Source organism: Protopterus annectens, chromosome 9.part0 (genome assembly GCF_019279795.1).
Source record: "Protopterus annectens isolate FY-2018-M chromosome 9.part0, PAN1.0, whole genome shotgun sequence".
Lineage (NCBI taxonomy): Eukaryota > Metazoa > Chordata > Ceratodontiformes > Protopteridae > Protopterus > Protopterus annectens.
Genome location: NC_056743.1, coordinates 1,054,375,232 through 1,054,391,031, shown reverse-complemented (window position 1 = coordinate 1,054,391,031; position 15,800 = coordinate 1,054,375,232).

The window sequence follows — 15,800 nt, the reverse complement described above, 5'->3', positions numbered from 1 at the left end:
GTCCGCAAAGTAAATTTGCATACTGCACACATAAAATGCATGTATAAAACTCATCCAAAGCAATACTGCCCAGTTAAATCAATCCCCCCAGAAACAAAAATGTGTTCATATAAGAATGCAACAAAGTTAAAACAAAAGTAAAATAACACACTGATGTCAACTAGGCAAATGGAAATGATATCAACAGCAAAATGGACCTAGGTATGTCTAATTAATTTAACTAAAGATAAATTAATTAAAAACATTAATGAGCTATAAAATTAACAAATCTTAACATAGCCCTCTCAGCGAAGTGGGACTACAAAAAACATCAGCTCAGATCTATAGTAGAAATCACACACAAGATGATTCATAAATAGAATTAAATGCAAACTACCTAAAGCCCTATTCTTTAGAAACTTAGGCAATTAATTTAGTCAAAGTCAATGAGAAGCACTACCTGAAAAATGCAGAAAATAAAGCCAGATAATTGGAATATGCAGCAATATGGCTTTTGTGATACCTGAAGTATCTTGTATTATAGGATTAGGGAATTTGGTTTGTGCCTCATGGTTACAACCACTTCACATGAAACTCATTCTGTAAATGTTCAGCACAAGATAGTTTAAGTGTCACATTAGTGTCTCTTCAAAGTTAATTTTCAAGAAAATTGCAGTGCCGTAAAACGTGCCATTCACTGAAGTACTGGTAGGCATAAGAAACACAGTTGCAGCAGTACTGCATTGCTGTGACTTGGAGCTAAGGCATGTACCACAGTCCTCTGATCATTCATATCTGCATGCTGATTTCAGCACTGATTGCTTGGTATCATAACCATAGCTGTTCCATCTGCTCCCATCCACAGCCCCAGCTCTTCAAATGAAAGGCAAAAAAAAAAGACTGTAGCTTTTACTGCATAAGGATGATTGGAACTTTTATAACAATTGGCTTCCTATATCATCCAAATCCGGACACCCCCAAAAAGAACTTCTGCATTGGTTAAACTTCATCAGGCCAAGATTGGTATTTTTTTAAGACATTTTTTGCTTAAAGGGGCTATTTTTCAATTTGAGAAAAACAACTGAAAATTAGAATCCTCCAGATGGACAATGCATACCTTGCTGAGTGTTTGAAGAATAGGGTTGCACCACAGGGTTTATAAATAAATAAGTTTCCTAATGATAATGGACTAGACTGCCCAATTTTTGCTGATTTTGTGAAAATATTTGATCAACGAAGAACTGAAATTATGGAATTACTTATTAAAAGAAATAGTGCTATTTCTAACAATGCAGGAAATTGAATGTTTAAATATTAAAATTAATAATTATGCTACTATGTATTACATTTCTGAAAAAATAGATAAGCAATGTGATACTGTTTATAACGATACGAAGAAACCTGAAAGGTATATCAAACAGTATGGCAGTAAGGAGACCAATTTCATCAATACTATTAAGCAATATACTCATGGGGTAAATGTGGCAAAATACTTTAGCTGAAAAAAATAGGTCCTGACTGAAGTATTTGGAAGTGGGTTTGATGTATAAGTTACATTAATTTTCCTCCATTTTGGAGGTCAGAGTAATTGCCGAGTTATTCAGGCCAGTCTAGCAACACAGGACTGCAAACAAAGAACTATATTCAGTATGTGAAGGACCTTATCCTTTCCCCAGCAACATTTCAGAGGGAGAAGGATAGGAAATACAAATGACGAGGAGATAACAGTATCTGATTCAAATGATAGTATGCTTTCCCACAATGATTTTTAATATATGTTACTATAGGCATATGACTATCATACTAGATCACTTCTCATTTTTTGAAAATGGCATGAGATATAGCCCATAATGACAACTTGACATCTCTGATTCTTTATTGAAATTTAAACTATATACTAGAAAGCTTAATTTGGCAGTATATTTTAATCAATCACACACAGAAGTACTTACTGTAAAACGCGTGTGTGCAGGTTTCAGAAAGAAAAGTTTGTTCTTCCCTGTTTTATATCTAATTATACAGGCACTTAACAAAGCTTATGAAGATGTTATCTATACAATGGGAGGTAGAAAAAGGAATCTTATTAAACATAGCCTTACCAAGAATGAACAGTCTATACTAGACTCAGTCAGGAATGACAAACTGATCCAAGTGATGAAACCCGATATGGAGGAGCGGTATATTCATCTTTGATATTATTGATTACTCTGATATTATGTTTAATTATTTTGCAAAATGAAGGGGTCTACACCGGGGTATCTCATGATGAAATACACATGTTATAAGGAGACTGATTTATGATTAGAAGACTTTCTTTTACAAAGCTACCAAAGAAATATTCATAGCATAAAGATGCCACACCCATATGCTCTGCATCAAGTCTAATGCTACTCTACAAGATGACCAAAGACTAGTTTTCCTCATTTCAGGCCTGACTAGATGACTACCAATTACTTTTAAATGCTAAAAAAAAAAAAAAATGGAAAAGGTTAATGCTGTTTTTACCCAAATCTTTTTCAGCACAGAAACAATCCTTCAACATCACATCAGCAGATACAACCTCATTTGAAACAATCTGCAACATAAAGGCTCTTAGTGTCTTCATTGATAATTAACTTACAACATGATCAATGCATCACTCAAGTCATCAAGAAAATTCACCAAAAGTTTGTCTTTCTCTTGAGAAAGAAACCCTTTCTCACAAACAACGCTATGAATTCTTTAGCAACATTTTATCTTCTCTCTTCACTTCTCTATGCAGCACCCATCCTGAATAACATTCACGTTGCCTTAAAAAATAAACTAGAGGTTTGCTACAATAAAATACCTAAGCTTGCATCCAACTTACCAAACCATTCACATGACTGCCTAGCACCAAAGCACCTACACTGGCCAAAACTACCAAATTACCTTACCTACTCCCAACAGATTTTTGCCTACAAAATACTAAACAAACCTGACACCCGGCCATCACTACAAAACATCCTGAAACACTGCTTCCCTCCTAGGAATATTCACTCACAGAAGACAGGACCAAATCTCATAACAGTACAGGCTTTAGTAAACCTATGTTGCTAAGCACCAGAACTGCATCCCACCCACCATAAAACAAAACAAATTAGCACACATTTCAAACACAACATAGAACAGCATCATCAACTTCCTCATGGCTGTGCTAATGCTCCCATTCTAACTAAACCCACCTTTTTTTCTGTTTCTCTTCCATTGCCAGTCTCTGTGTCAGTCACCCTGACTCTTTCACCTTTCTTATCCCTGGCTCTTTCACTTTCATCCTCACTATGGCTCCTCCAACTAACCTAATATCTGTAACCCTCTCCTACTAATGCCCCTTCTTTAACCACTTCATCATCTTACCTAGCTACTGTTATCTCAACCTCACCATTAACAGAACATTTCTACTTATGTTTCTGTCTAGTATTTCTGCTTATAGCCTTCCTCCTCCTCAGTTTTCTGTTCCTGCTCTAGTGACATCCTACTTAATTAATGTCAGTGTACATATATGGAACCTATGTCCATTATCATTGTTCTTGTATCTCCAGCTATTACATGTTAGCATGTCTTTGACTTATGTAAAATAATTTAACTTCTAAAGTATATGATAAATGTCTTTTCTATTTGTCTCAATACTATGCGCAGAGAAATGCTTAACGTTTAATTTTTATTTTTGTTATTTGTATACATGTATTTCATGTGGAGGTTTTCTCTGCAGGCCTCCATAAAAATGGGCCTTTTGCCCAGTTGGACTTTCCCTATAAACAAAAGATATATAGACAAATATAAATAAAATACGTTAGAAGGGAGAATCTCTCCCGACACAGTGAATTTTTTGAAGAATCTTAAACCTGTGATCCCAGCTATTTTTGGGATCCTGAAAGTACACAAAAATATTCAGCAGCCACAATTTAGACCCATTTTTGCAGCTCAGGGATCTAAAATCTGCCCCTGGAAGTAATTATTGACCAACTTGTAAAGCCTATTTTTCACCAACATACCCATTTGTTAAAGGACTAATGTGACTTCCTAAGTAGGTTGAAACCAAATTAGTGGTATAATGATCTGAAGGTTCTAACAAGTGATGTTAATGACCTCTTTTCCCGTATACCTGCAGAAAACTCTTGACGTTGTGGAGTTCTGCTTGTTTGTTATTGCTGAAGCTGTTCTATTTTGTTGCTCTCCACTTCACCATTTTGTTCACCTTTTTTGGAGACTTGCTACCTGCACAAAAAGCCAGTAAGTTTTTCTACAAAAGTCTTTTAACATGCAACTTCCTAAATGGGTACGAAATTATTTTGATTATGACTCTTATTTTTATGGTGCTGGATAAAACTTACATTTTTTTGAAAGTGAAACCTTCATGCAAATTAAGGGTACAGTAATGGGCACATGGGCTTATATGTTTGAGAACTGGTGAATGTTCTCATTTCAGAATAATTTAAATATTGCAAGTTATATGTGAAATACATGAACGACATCTTTATTTTATGGTATGGTCCAGATCTATATGTTTAAGACTGTATAGAGTACTTGTGCAGTACAACTAATTTTTTGAAATGTATTTACAATTTTAACAAAAACCAAGTCAGTTGTTTGATACGTATATAACACATTTTGATGCTGGCTTCATTTGCAACATCTACCATAAGCTTTCATTCAGTAATGCTTACTTGCACTTTTATAGCTCAAACCCTTTGAATCAAAAAAAAGAGATTAGCTTGAGGTCAGTGTATTGCATCAGCTAGGATGACCAACTAAGACTTGGTTGAAATGAATAAGTTGGTTGATATGTTCCTTGGTAGGGGTTACCCAAAAGGTGTTTAAGTGATATCAGTACTGAAGTCATCAATCAATCCAATATTAAGTATAAGCCCCTGTTAAGCATAGGCCTTGATGAATACTCTGATCGATCTAATGAAATCACTAACAAAGTCAAACATGTAGATGGTTTTGTGGTGCAATATAATCACAGTTTAGAACACATGAAAAGCATCATTAAAAATAATTGGAATGCATTTAAAGTAAAATGCTTCATCTACAACATATTAGGGGGAACCCTAATTTTGTTTATAAGACAGTCCCTAATGTTAAATGGCTATTAGAAAATAATCAGATGAAAAAATACTCTGTATAGGATCACAGGATCACAGGAGGTTGCTAGGCTATTGGCCCTGAGGCCGTTATAAGCCTAGTCAAGAGTTTAGCCCATGTTTAGACAAATCAGCACCCAATGCACCTGTCCAGCAGGGACATGGGTAGAATCCCAGGGGTATATTTTCTGTTTCCCATCCAGTTATTCAGGTTGCGCTTAAAAAGGGGTAAAGAGGCACTCTGCTTGATGTGAAGAGGGAGTCTGTTCCATAGATGGGAGAGTCTCTAGGACACAAATCTGTCCTGCCAACAAGTCCTGTTGATGTCATAGACCAGGTTGAGGCCAAGTATGTGGTTTACTCGAGTGGACCTTGATTTGCGGATATGCAACAATCCCATCAAGGTGGCATCCATGATCGCCTTGTATGCCAGACAGAGGTCACCTCTGGGGAGTCTGTATGAAACTGAGTAGGGGGATAGGGCTTTTAGCCTATCTGTGTATGGCAGATGTTTGAGGCCCTGGATTCTCCTGATGAGGAACCTCTGTGGTCTCTCCAGCTGCTGCATGTGCTTTGCGAGGTACATGCCAAAAGGTGGGTTGTTCTCAATAATGGGCCTTATAAGGAAAAAAGACAGGGATATTATGAACTCCTTGTCCCTGGATGAGATACCTTTACTTATGAGGTGGGCCATGTAGAAGGCTTTCCATACCACAGAATCAACATGATGGTCAAAACTCAGGCTGCTATCAACCTGGGTGCCCAAATCCCTCAAGACTGATTGAGTGCTTAGGACATTGTTATTAATGTGATCATTTGTGGGGATGTCACTCTCCCCAAAGGGGATGATAATGCATTTTTTGGTATTCAGCTTGAGGCCATGTTTCTGGCACCAGTCTTTTGTCTGTGAAACCCTCCTGGAGGATGTCCACATCACTAGGGGAATTGATGACAACACCCAGCTGGCAGTCGTCCTCAAACTTGGTCAGCCATAGCTCACAGGTTTTGGCCAACACCTCAGAAAAGTATATCCCAAATAACAGAGGCCCCAAGTCCAAACACTGGGGTAAGCCACTCATTACGGGTCTACTGCTTGAGGTGACTTCCCCTATTTTGCCTACATGGGTTCTACCAGTGAGAGAGTTTGCTACCCATCTGGTAACATATGGATTGATGTCTAGTTGAGAGAGTTTATCTATTATGCCCAAGTGGGGAATAGTGTCAAGGCTTTGGCCAGGTCAAGGTAGGCAGCGTGCACAATCTTCCCCTCATCCATGGTTTTGGTGACTGTCTCAAAGATGTTGACCAAATTTAGCAAACAAGACCTCCCCTTGATGAAGCCAAACTGTGTGGGATCAAGTGTTGGAGGTTGCCAATGTCCTTGTTTATGAGGTCCATGATAATCTGTTCTATGGCCTTACAGATCAGGCTAGTTAGGCTGATGGGTCTAGAATTCCCCAGATCGGTGGATGTTCCACCTTTGTGTAAAGGGATGACAGTGGCTGTCCTCTATTCAGCTGGGATGAAGCCAGTACTCACGCTTTGGTTGAATAGGGTGCCCAATGGTGCTGCAAGTTCCTGCCTGAGTTCATGTAGGATGCAGCCTGGGATGTTATCGGGTCTCATGGAGGCTGTATTTTTGCCTTTGAGAGAGCAGAGATGACCTGTTCCCTAGATATAAGGGAAAGGGGGCAGGTACTGGGGATGTTCTGATTTACTGATGGGGGGGAACAGACAGGTAAAGTTTTCACTGAATCTGTCAGCCGGCAAGTTTGCTATATCTACAGCATTTGTTTATGTGTTGTTCTTGACCACCAGATCTGAACAGATCTGGGTGCTTCCTTTGAGGTTGCAGACATATGTGAAGAAGGCCTTATGATTGTCTCTAGTAGATGTGGCCAATTTGGACTTGAAGTTTGCTTTGGAGGATTTCACTAGTGTTCTTATTTGCTTGTTAAAGCTAAGGAGACATTGCTTCCAATTGGGCACCTGCTCCTTCTTGGTCTTGGACAGCAAATTTTTTCCTTTTGTTATAGAGTTTATTTATTGCTGATGTCCACCAGACAGGTTTACTCTTCCTTGCAGAAGATGATTTAGTCCTATCAGGTATTCCTGATTCCATGCATCTATATAAATGCCCGTATAGTGCTTTGGTGTAGTTTTGGATATTGGTGCCAGTTCCTACAGAGGGGGAAGGGGCTGTAAAGCTGTTTATAATCAGCTTTGGAGAAGTTTTTATGTCTGATCCTAGCTAGAGGGGGGTTTGGGGAGATGGTGACTTTGAAAGTGATCGCCTTGTGGTTAGATCTTACCAGGCAGGATGATACTATAGGGATGCTGCAGTAGTTACTCATGTTGGTTAATACTAGGTCCAAGATATTATCACCCCTAGTGGGGGTATTGACTAGCTGTTCCAAGGCATTTGCATTGACAAAATCAAGGAATCTCTGGGCATTTGTGTTCTGGCATGAGTAGTTCTTCCAGTCTATGTTTTGGAAGTTAAAGTCACCCACGATCAGGGTAAAGGGTTGAATCTTGATAGATTCGAACAGGTCCAAATAGGCTGAGTGGGGCCGGTAGCTAACTATGATTTAGATAGGGGTCTTGTTAATGGTTAACTGCACCTGCAGTGTCTCCTGTGCATCATACTGTTTGACCAGGAGGTGTGTATGTCTTTAATGTATATTGAAACTCCACCTCATTTGGCTTTACTGCCCACAGTTTATGGTCTGAATGTATGCTAGGATGAGTAACCAGGTAAGGCTGGGGTGCTCTTCGCAGCTTTGAACCAGGTTTCTGTGAATGCACAGATGTCAGCATTTTCCAGGGTTAGGAATGCTTACAATATGTGCAGTTGCTTGCAATGAGTGCAGTTTACTGTTTTCTATAAGCTTAGAATTGATATCTTGTAAGATTTTTAAGTAGCATTATTTTTAATGAACTTACATAAGAAGAAGCTATCCCCTTAAATTTTAATAAGTACTTCCAATGTCAGACCTTTATTTCCTGTTCTGATGAAGTCCTTCATGATACATCTATAGGGCAAAAGTGCTAAGCCTCTGTGTTTTTTTTGTTTAACAAATTTTATTACATTTTTTGGTTAACTGTCACTGAGTGGTCTACTTGGGACCGTGCCTCTAAATTGCAAGTGTTTTCTTTTGGTTCTTGATATTTTTCTTACAGGAAAACCATTTTGTGTATTATTTTGTGGGTTTGTGGGCTTGTCAATTTTCTGAATTCTGTGTTTCAGCAGTCTATTGCATTAATTGCTCTAGCTGAATGTCCTATTCTTGACCTTTTAAAAGTAAATCCAGTTCTAAAAATAATTGAAACACCCAAATGCTGACACTGGTAACATTGACAGCAAAACAAAAAATAATTATGAAACATCACCATGTTTGCTATGAGAGATAATCCTGTACCCCCCCCCCCCAAACCTTCGGCCACTTATATATGCCATGTCCACAATAGCATAATACTGGGTTAGGCCATATTCTCCAACCATGATATTTTAGCATTCCTGTTGTTTTATTCACCAAACTGTACCAGCTATACATAAAGAAAACAATATTACTGGCTCCTGTATATATATATATATATATATATATATATATATATATATATATATATATATATATATATATATATATATATATATATATATATATATATATATATATACATCAAATCAAATGGGCTACATTTTGAAAAGAATGAATGATAGACTGGTATTTTTGTGAGATGAATACAATGACTTCCCCCTTTCGATAGTATTGAGGATCACAGTCCCCACAAATATGAAGAGCAGAGAGCAAAAACTTTTCATTGAGTTTGTGTTTCAATTTTTATTTCGGTGTGTTTGTTTTCAGGATTTTTTTCATTCAGTACTGTGTCATGTACCCTTATAAATAAATATAGCTCTATTTATATATATTTATATATATATATATATATATATATATACACACACACACACACACACACACACACACGTAGAGAAATTGTGAGAGATTTATTTCTACATATATATATATATATATATATATATATATATATATATATATAAACACACACACACACACACACACACACACACACACACACACATACACACTTTATATTCACACAAAAAAATATTAATTATTGATATTTCCATCCTAGTCAACAATGATAAAAATAATAAATATGCTGGTCAAATATTATTCATATAAGACACTGCGAATGAGAAAGGAAATATGTGTGTGTGTATGTGTGTGTGTGTGTGGGGGGGTAATCAGTTAATTAAAGCAAGACTTATGAAGTAATATTGTAAAAGGAAAAAGAATAAGCATGTTGAAGTCTCAGCATGATAGTGAAGGCAGAATAAATTGTGAAGCTATCTTTGGTGCCCTAATGTAAATATTGTATTACTGTAATACTTATTTAAATTAAATTTAAGTAAAGGTTTATATTTTAAATGATTAGTACTTTAGTCTGAGTTGGCAGGGGTGTTGTCTCCTACGTATCAATGCCTAAAAACTCTGGTGGCGTCACTGCAAAGCATAAGTAGAAAAGCTGTTATCTGACTGTTACCAGCTTAGAACTTTGTGTTGGATTTAAATACAAGTTAACCTGTATTAGTAGTGAGGTTATGTTATGAACTGCAAATGTAAAGACTGAATTTCTACTATGGATGGCAGATGATTTTCTAAAGGTTAGGCCAAAAACTCATTTGCCACAGAAGGCCAAGTTATTTTTCATTTTTTTTAATTAATGATAACTTCTTCCATCTTTAGCTAAAAAAACATGTTTGTGGGTGTCTCTGACCATGAATTTATTTATGTGGCAATTCTTGGATAATCAGAGGTCTTCTTAAGGGAGATAAGGCAGCAGGCTGAGATGATATCTGCATCTTCTTGCTTATGACTGTCTAAGGCAACTATGATCAACAGACGGCACTATGCATGAAAGTCTCTTTCAATACAATTTAATTTTATGCTTTTGATTTTAATTGTCCTGTTTTGGATTGCAACTACATTAATTTTAGTCATACAGACCACATGTGAATGGTTTTCTCACTTGTTCTGTAGATTTATTTAACTACTGTAAACTGGCAATAACTGCTAAGGTTCCATCTAACTTCAAAATAAATAATTTAATTCAATTCACATGCTTCTAAGTTGTAATAAAAACATGTGCTTGTAAATGCTTTCCTTGCTCTTGTGAATACAAAATATATACCTCATGAGGATATTTTAACGGCTTCTTCATATATATATATTAACAAGCTGTGCTATTAATGGACAACACCTACTGTGGATAATGACCTATTAGCATCACTTACAGAATTTTCATATTTAATAAACACAAGTAATCAGTTATATCCTAAATTTTTAATGATGGTTTCTCTATTCTCTGGAAAACAATTGGTTACTTGGCAGTTTTAAGCCATTAGATACTTGGCAGTTCTATTAATATAACACATTATTAGCCTGTTTTTAAAAGACATACATTTTAAACACACATACAATAAGAAACCATTGAAAGCATAATCTAATCTCAGGTTCTTACCTTTCTCATTTGTTTCTGTGTTAATAAGCCCCGGTTCATTAATTCATTGTTTTGTACATGCTGTGCTACACATTATGCAGAGCACAAAAAAGCCTGCAACATTTCATCCCTCAAATCAAAATCACAGATGAAAAAGAATCTTACACCCGTCTGTGTAAATATGAATAAATAAATAATGTTGTTACACCCTTTAATATACCAATGCTTTTGCCATCAGCCAGCCATTCCCTGCAAATTGCATTTTACCTAGTTTCAAAATTTGTCTGATGTAGTGATAGTTCAGACATTTTTTTGCCTCTGAAAAATAAATAAATTAACAAAACTGTATATTACAGCGTTAAAGGAATCTTGCATAACATTTTGACTAATTTTACTTAGTAAAGCCATTTATATCTCGGTGTCATCAGCAGCCTCTTTATGCAGTGTTGTCTTTTTTTTTATATTGATAAAGAGACTTTAAAAAGAATGCATGAAGATTTGAGAAATAGGCAGTTTACAGAGCATTGTACTTTTGCTTGCAAAATAATTTACTTCAGGCAGGAAGAAACAATCTTACACTGAATGAATTTGCACAACATGCTTTTCTTATAGTAGGATGCAAACATCCAGAAACTATACTGAGTAGGATCAAAACTTTGAATTTTTTACCAAAGGAGTGGATTTAATAAAGAAAATCAAAAGTTCTGTGAGATCACTATAAATATAAAGATTCAGTGTGGATTTAGCACTCCAGCCAACCATGTTTTCGTTCCTTCCAGGAAAGCGAGTGAGTTCATCAGATGATCTTTCTTAATATAATCATGAGGGGTCTGGAGTCCAGATGTGGTGCTGATGTTGCATTCCAGCCACAAAGTTACAAAAGAGTTCCCTGACAGCTTAGTAATGAACCAAGATGTAGTTGCAAAAAAAAAAAAAAAGTAATATAAAGTGAAGGTTCTTAAAGAGCAACATTTAGTTAGTCATTTTTTTTCAGTGCAAGCAAGACACATGTGGACAAAATGCAGTTGAGTGTTCCCAAAGATTTCATTTTAAATTATAGTAAATTCACATCAAATGCACATCAAAGTATGTGTGAGTATATGTATGCTTCCTTACGCACATTGGCACGTGAGTGTGTGTGTTTGTGTACTTCTGTTAATGTATATTATATCTATATATCGCTCTCTATCTCTCTCTTAGATATATATATATATATATATATATATATATATATATATATATATATGTGTGTGTGTGTGTGTGTGTGTGTGTGTGTGTGTGTGTGTCTATACTTTCAACATCAAAGAACAGCTAAACATCTATCCTAAAAGGTCATGAGCCAAAACACTGCAAAAGCTCCACTGTTCCCCCAAACTCTTTGATAATTGTATATGCCAAATCCGAGATCACTCAACAGTAGGGAAAGGGCAAATTCTCTGACAACCATGGATTACAATCTCACACAGACTTAACATGGGCAGAAGCAATCAAATGAGTTTCAATCACTTTTACCAGACTAAAAAATGTTCAATATTACAGATGTTCGAATATATATATATATATAATTCTTGATCAATGTAGAATGGATTTCTTGCAAACTGAACCTTTTCCAAAAGATTCTGTCTAAAAGATAAAAATAAAAATGCAGGACAATTAGATTGCTCCTTAATGTTTAGTTTATTGAGTTTCCTTATGATGGCTTTCATCCACTAGACTTCACCAGTCTTCACTGTCGATATTCGGATCTATATTAAATCATCGACCGCTTAGCTGGTCAAATGCCTAAACGTCGACAGCTAAGGGTTGAAAATTCACAATCTCGAATAGCCAGTTAAGCAAATTCTTCCATCAGGAAAGAATTCACTTGACCATGCCAAACTAACTTAAACTTCCAAGCCGTGTGCTCCCCACACCCCTCCCCTAACTAAATATACCGACTCCGAGATCGCTCTACACTGCGGAAAGGGCAAATTCATGATAATGGCCAAGCGAATTCTTTCCCGATGAAAGAATTTGCTTAACTGGTCATTCGAGATTGTAAGTTTTTGGCCCTTAGCTGTCGAAGTTTAGGTATTCGACAAGCTAAGTGGTCGATGACATAATACAGACCCCGATATTCAAGTGCAATTTGCCCCCAGAACTGCACCTTGTACTACTAATAAACAGAGTCAGCTCTTAAATGCTTTATCCCATGCATGTGTACCCTTAAATTATCTATGGTATGATCCCAGTTATTCTCATTAGGGGAAATATATAATTATCAACCGTGGAAATGGTAAGGCCAATCTCTAACTAAATGGGTTAGGCTAATTTGAGCAGATAAAGTGAAATTGGCTCCAGCCTGTCCCTTCTTAGTAACGGGAATTAACCCTAACCCTAACGCTGCCACTTCCCTTAACCCTAACCCTACACCTTAACTTAATGAGGTGGAAATTATAGACTGCTACAAGTTGGATAGAGGTTGGTCTCTGCTTATCATCACATAAAAGCAGTTGGCATGGTTGTTCACTTTGTGCACTAGATGTAAAGCATGATAACATGAATTGGCAGGAAAACACTTTCACTGTTCCTATTTGACTTCTGCGGACATGGCAGGAGCAAGAAGGGAAGGTGCCCAATTTAGGGATCAAAAATGGGAGGTAGAGGAGTCCAGAATATTTACTGGACTCCTTGTAAAACACCACAGCTGTAGGCTATTGCAAGCAGAATATACCGCGGCAATCTCAATATAAATCAGAGTCTTGGAGTAGTCTTGCCAAGACTGTCTATAGTGCATACTGGCATTCCACGCACTGGACAACAATGACAGCACCACTACAATAACTTGAAAAGGTGCAAGCAGGAACAACTCAACCAACAGCTGGATGAGTTTAGGACTGCTGACATCCCACTGTTGTGCACATATAATGATAATGATACTTAAATTATATAGAAAGCTAGATATAGTCATGACTGGTATGCATAATGCTCTTCTCTTTTCCCTCCTTTCTTCTTTTACAATTACCTAGGAGATTGTAGTGAACAGGGATGCCCATGCTGAATGTTTGTAAAGACTAAGAGAAACAAGGGGTATGTATGCAGCACACAATAAGTATTATTTAATCAAAAGTATTGCTCTTCTGTACATTAGTAGCAAATTAACCATGCATAGCTTAACAGTAAAATCAAGCATGCATGCTTCATTCTGTAGCTCAAGGCAATTGTAGGAGTCAATTGTAATAGTCTATTCAGATGTTGTGGGTTCAAATCCCACAGGTAACAAATATATCTCAAAATATTGCATAATTTCAACAACATTGGCATAAATGCCATGCTGATAACTTAATCTGTATTATTTGAAGAAACATATGTGCAATACATGCATATTGAAAGGATTACTTGGAACAATTATCAGTCATAGTTTGCAGTTGCTAAATAGTATAATTGATTTAAAACTAAAATTATATTTATATTATACTAATTTATTGTATATGGCATATGATAGTTCTAATTATCTTTTTCTTTTTTTTCATCTCTAATCCCACCCTTTATCTTTTTTATTTTTATGTGTGGTCACAACATTCGATGTCATCAATTTCTGACACTCACAAAATGATTTCTAGCCCACGGAGATAGGCCTACTAGTGTGGCTCAGCCTGCCAACTTTCCAATGGCTGCCACACTGATACCCAACACATCTGGGACCCAGTCTGGCAGTACTGCCTCTGCAGCCCCTGCACTACCTGGACCCTCAACATTAGGTAGCATTACTCTGGCAGCTAGTGCAGTGATTCCCTCTGCAAGTATTGGTGGATATAGTGATATTGTCACCTACCAGGAGATGCCAAGCATAGTATGTGAGGTCATGGAAAGTACCATTGGTGCATGCATCAGCAAGATAGAGAAGATGCTTGCCGGAATGCTAGGCAAAAGAAAATGTCAGGCACTCCAACAGCAAGCTGAGGAAGGGGACAGGGATGAAGGTTCTGAGGGTAAGGACTAGATTCTCACTGTTCCCTGCTTGATGGACATGGGCTTCTGATCTCCCTTCCCTATCCCCGATTATGGTGTCCCCCAACTTTTGTGTCCCTCACCATCCCAGTCTCTGTCTTGTCTGTCCTGTTTGCAGCCACTTCCTCACTTACCCTACTTACATAACCCTGATATAGCTACATTAGTTACCCAAAATTCCTCTCTTACTGAAATAAAAATCACAAAAACAGGTATTTGTCCCAAAAAAATCATCCCATACATATTATTTCATATAATATTTATGTAGACTGATGAATGTATAAAAATGCCAGTCCGTATGTGTACTGTTGACTTAAATCAATTGAGTAGTGTTTGTTTTTATACAGTACTTCACTGTAGTCATTCCCTCTCACATTTGCATAAATTATTACATGTAATTACATCCTGAGTACATATGTAAAAAAATTAGATTGAGGTGAATTCGAGCCCTATATCATCTGTTCTCAAAAATAAGAGCTCACTGCTGTTATACCTGCTGGCCCAGAGACAGCTAGGAAGCAGGTGTTTTTATTACACTCAATGCTGTCCAAAGTGCTGACTACCATACCTCTCAGCTTAGCATGTTTGCATGGTGGAAGGCAAACTAATAGAACTAATATTATTTTCTAAGAAAGGCAGAAAACCACATTTGGTCGGTGCTTAAATATGCACAAATGGGGACAGCCGTACTAATAGTCCTCAATGTCATTGAATTTATGATACATCCTTTGCAATATAAACTACATTATGAACACCATAATATCTGTCAGCTATTTCTACCCTAGCCCATATGCATAAGTATTTCTCAAGTAAAAGTAGTAGTCATTAAATGTGAATGTCTCATGTGCAAACACTTTGCCATCAACTGTGCAAACCAGCTACTTAGCTGTGCACTATGGAAAGAGCTGATTAGTATGAATTAGTATGTTTAGCACCCTGTTACTCTTCATCCCATTATAATCCATGTAAAACCACAACCAAAGGGATGGCATTTGTTACTGTCTGAACAAATATTTGCTCAGACTCATGTGTGACCTGGACCCATGCATTTGAACATGAGTATGTCAGTAGTAGTTCCCAAATGTCAACTACACTACATAATTCAATAGCACACCTGAACTGCTACATAATCTAAACCTTTATACTGTCAATACACATTAAGATTGCCTTGTACATGAACATGTGCATACACAGTCA